Genomic DNA, 4,903 nt, shown 5'->3' on the forward strand with positions numbered 1-4,903 from the left:
TATTTGTGGTATTTGCGATGTGTAATGGAAATAAGTTGCCATTCATTTGTCGATTTCATGGGGGTATCTTCCCTACCAAAGTAGTGCAAAAATATGAAAGATGTTTTTCTCAAAAAGTGAGTTTACAAGTTGATCAACTTTCAAATCAGAATTACTTTCCCATTGTGTCTCAAATGCAGTGTATGATATACATTTTGTAGCTCTTTTTATTATTTTTTTATTTCACCTTTATTTAACCACGGTAAGGGCTTAGTTGAGAAAACAAGGTCTTCAATTTGCAAACTGCGACCTGGGCAAGATAAAGCATAGCAGTGTGAACAAACACGACAGAGTTACACCATGGAGTAAACCAATAAATCACGTCAATAACATGTAGAAAGAAAAAAAAGAACTATATACAATGTGTGGCAAAAGCATGAGGTAGGCAATAATTCGAATAATTACAAATTTAAGCAGATTAACATACTGGAGGATAAATATCAGATGATCATGTGCACGAAGAAATACTGGTGTGCAAAGGAGCAGAAAACGTAAATATAATAAAGCAGTATGGGGTGGTTGTGAGGTAGGTAACATTGGGTGGGTAGTTTACAGATGACTATGTAACTGCTTGCTTGTTTTGTCTTTATTTAGTTGGTCAGGACGTGAGCTGGGTGGGTATAGTCTATGTTCTATGTTTCTAGGTTAGGTTTGTCTTATTGGCCTGATATGGTTCTCAATCAGAGGCAGGTGTTTTACGTTGTCTCTGATTGGGAACCATATTTAGGTCGCCTGTTTTCACTATTGGTTTGTGGGTGATTGTTCCTGTTCGTGCGTTCATGTGTTCTATGTTCACTAGTTCAGGACTGTAGCTTCGTTGGTTTTCGTCTGTTTATTGTTTTTGTTCGTATTGAAAAAGTATTCTAATAAATTATGGATACGCACCACGCTGCGCTTTGGTCCTCCTCTCCTTCTACCGACGAAAGCCATTACAACAACCATATTTGTTCATCGAAAATTGTGAATAACTCACTACAGGTTAATGAGAAGAGTGTGCTTGAAAGGATGCACATAACGTTGCAATGTTGGGTTGTATTGGAGAGAGTCTCTATCTTGATTAAATCATTTTCCACACACAGTCTGTGCCTGTATTTAGTTTTCATGCTAGTGAGGGCCGAGAATCCACTCTCACGTAGGTACGTGGTTGCAAAAGGCATCAGTGTCTTAACAGCGCAATTTTCCAAGGCAGGATACTCTGAGCACAGCCCAATCCGAAATCTGGCAGTGGCTTCTGATTAAATTCAACTTTCACAGAACCGCTTGTTGCAATTTCGATGAGGCTCWCTTGTTCAGATATCGGTAAGTGGACTGGAGGCAGGGCATGAAAGGGATAACGAATCCAGTGTGTCATCACTGTGTCATCCGTTTTGGGAAAGTACCTGTGTAATTGCACACCCAACTCARACAGGTGCTTTGCTATATCACATTTGACATTGTCCGTAAGCTTGAGTGCATTTYCACAGAAACAAAGCATACAATGATGGAATGATCTGTGTGTTGTCCTTGTTAATGCAGACATAGAAGAGCTCCAACTTCTTAATCATAGCCTCAATTTTGTCCCGCACATTGGATAGAGTTGCGGAGAGTCCCTGTAATCCTAGATTCAGATCATTCAGGCGAYAAAAATCACCACCCAGATGGGCCAGTCGTTTGAGAAACTTGTCATCATGCAAGCGGTCAGACAAGTGAAAATGATGGTCGGTAAAGAACTTTAAGCTCATCTCTCAATTTTAAAAAAACGTGTCAATACTTTGCCCCTTGATAACCAGTGCACTGTATGTTACATGGTCGCTGCCCATATCATTGCATAGTGCAGAAAATACACGAGAGTTCAGGGGCCTTGCTTTAACAAAGTTAACCATTTTCACTGTAGTGTCCAAAATGTCTTTCAAGCTGTCAGGCATTCACTTGGCAGCAAGAGACTCTTGGTGGATGCTGCAGTGTACCCAAGTGGCTTTGGGAGCAACTGCTTGCACGCGCAATACCACTCCACTATGTCTCCCTGTCATGGCTTTTGCGCCATCAGTACAGATACTATTGGAKATTTTCSAGTACATACAGTTGAAGTCGGAAGTTTACATACACCTTAGCCAAATACTTTTAAACTCAGTTTTTCACAATTRCTGACATTTAATCCTAGTAAAAAATCRCTGTRTTAGGTCAGTTAGGATGACCACTTTATTTTTAAAATGTGAAATGTCAGAATAATAGTAGAGAGAATTATTTATTTCTGCTTTTATTTATTTCACATTCCCAGTGGGTCAGAAGTTTACATGCACTCAATTAGTATTTGGTAGCATTGCCTTTAAATTGTTTAACTTGGGTCAAACGTTTTGGGTAGCCTTCCACAACCTTCTCACAAAACATTGGGGGAATTTTGACCCATTCCTCCTGACAGAGCTGGTGTAACTGAGTCAGYTTTGTAGGCCTCATTGCTTGCACACGTTTTTTCAGGATTGAGGTCAGGGCTGTGTGATGGCCACTCCAATACCTTGACTTTGTTAAGCCATTTTGCCACAATTTTGGAAGTATGCTTWTGGTCATTGTCCATTTGGAAGACCCATTTGCGACCAAGCTTAAACTTCCTGACTGATGTCTTGAGATGTTGCTTCAATATATCCACATCATTTTCCTCCCTCATGATGCCATCTATTTTGTGAAGTGCACCAGTCCCTTCCGCAGCAAAGCACCCCCACAACATGATGCTGCCACCCCCATGCTTCACGGTTGGGATGGTGTTCTTCGGCTTGCAAGCCTCCCCCTTTTTCCTCCAAACATAACAATTGTCATTATGTCCAAAATGTTCTATTTTTGTTTCATCAGACCAGAGGACATTTCTCCAAAAAGTACGATTTTTGTCCCCATGTGCAGTTGCAAAACGTAGTCTGGCTTTTTTATGGCGATTTTGGAGCAGTGGCTTCTTCCTTGCTGAGCGGCCTTTCAGGTTATGTCGATATAGGACTCGTTTTACTCAAGATTCAAATACACCTCATGGAAAAGCAGGTACTGTGAAGAGACACACGCACAAGCACAGACACATGCACACACACACACTCACATGAGAACATATGTTGTAGATATGTGGTAGTAGAGTAGTGGCCTAAAGGCACACACTTATTGTGTTGTGAAATCTATTTTGTAATGAGTAGCTGCTGCCAAGGCATAATAAATACAAATACAAAACTCAGCGCTAAGTCCATTTATCCTGAATGAAAAGTTCCTGGTACATTGATAAGCAGACCAAAGAAGGCATTAACAATAATGAATGAGATGAAGACGGCACTTCTAAAAGCTTATTTCACAGCATAGCCTGCTGAATTTGCAAAAATAATAATTTTGATTTTGGCAGAAATGTAAAGTGGCATTGACTCAACCATGGATTGATGTTTCAGCATTGTCTCAATGAAGAGTTTGGCGTTCGACTATCCATGTGCAACATGCACGCACAATTACAAGCCTGCTAGAGGTAGCAGTAGGCGGGCAGATGAGTAATATCTACCGTCATATATCTACCCTTAACCAACAATGCAGTTTAATAAAAAAATATATAAATGCAAATATAACAAATAATTAAGGAAAATAAAATAACAGTAGAGTAAAATAACAGTAGAGAGGCTATATACAGGGGGTTCAGGTACAGAGTCAATGTGCGGGGGCACCGGTCAAGGTAATATGTACATGTAGGTAGAGGTAAAGTGACTATGCATGGATAATAAACAGAGAGTAGCAGCAGTGTAAAAATGTGGGGTGGGGACAATCAAATAGTCCGGTTAGCCATTTGATTAACTGTTCAAGAGCCTTATGGCTTGGGGGTAGAAGCTGTTAAGAAGTCTTTTAGACCTAGACTTGGCGCTCTGGTACCGCTTGCCGTGTAGTAGCAGAAAGAACAGTCTATGACTTGGGTGGCTGGAGTACTTGGCAATTTTTTGGGCCTTCCTCTGACACCGCCTGGTATAGAGGTCCTGCWTGGCAGGAAGCTTGGCTCCAGTTATGTACTGGAGAGTACGCACTACCCTCTGTAGTGCCTTGCGGTCGGAGGACGAGCAGTTGCCATACCAGGCGATGATGCAACCAGTCAAGATGCTCTCGATGGTMRAGCTGTAGAAAGTTTTGAGMATCTGAGGACCCATGCCAAATCTTTTCAGTCTCCTGAGGGGGAATAGGCGTCGTRGTGCCCTCTTCACGYCTGTCTTGGCGTGTTTGGAACATGATAGTTTGTTGATGATGTGGACACCAAGTGACTTGACGCTCTCAACCTGCTCCACTACAGCCCCGTCGATGAGAATGGGGGTGTGCTCGGTCCTCCTTTTTCTGTAGTCCACAATCATCTCCTWTGTCTTGATCACATTGAGGGAAAGGTTGTTATCCTGGCACCACACTGCCAGGTCTCTGACCTCCTCCCTATAGGCTGTCTCATTGTTGTCAGTGATCAGGCCTACCACTATTGTAGTCTGCAAACTTTATGATGGTGTTGGAGTCGTGCTTGGCTACGTAGTCATGGGTGAACAGAGAGTACAGGAGGGGACTGAGCACACACCCCTGAGGGTCCCGTGTTGAGGATCAGTATGGCAGGAAGTCCAGAATCAGGTTGCAGAGGGAGGTGTTTTAGTCTCAGGGTCCTTGGCTTAGTGATGAGCTTTGAGGGCACTATGGTGTTGAACGCTGAGCTGTAGTCAATGAATAGCATTCTCACGTAGGTGTTCCTTTTGTCCAGGTGGGAAACGGCAGTGTGGAGTGCAATAGAGATTGCTTCTGTGGATCTGTTGGGGCCATATGCAAATTCAGTGATACTAGGGTTCCTGGGATAATTGATAGTTGATGTGATCCATGACCAGCCTTTCAAAGCACTTCATGGCTACAGATG

Source organism: Salvelinus sp. IW2-2015, linkage group LG27 (assembly GCF_002910315.2).
Source record: "Salvelinus sp. IW2-2015 linkage group LG27, ASM291031v2, whole genome shotgun sequence".
Lineage (NCBI taxonomy): Eukaryota > Metazoa > Chordata > Actinopteri > Salmoniformes > Salmonidae > Salvelinus > Salvelinus sp. IW2-2015.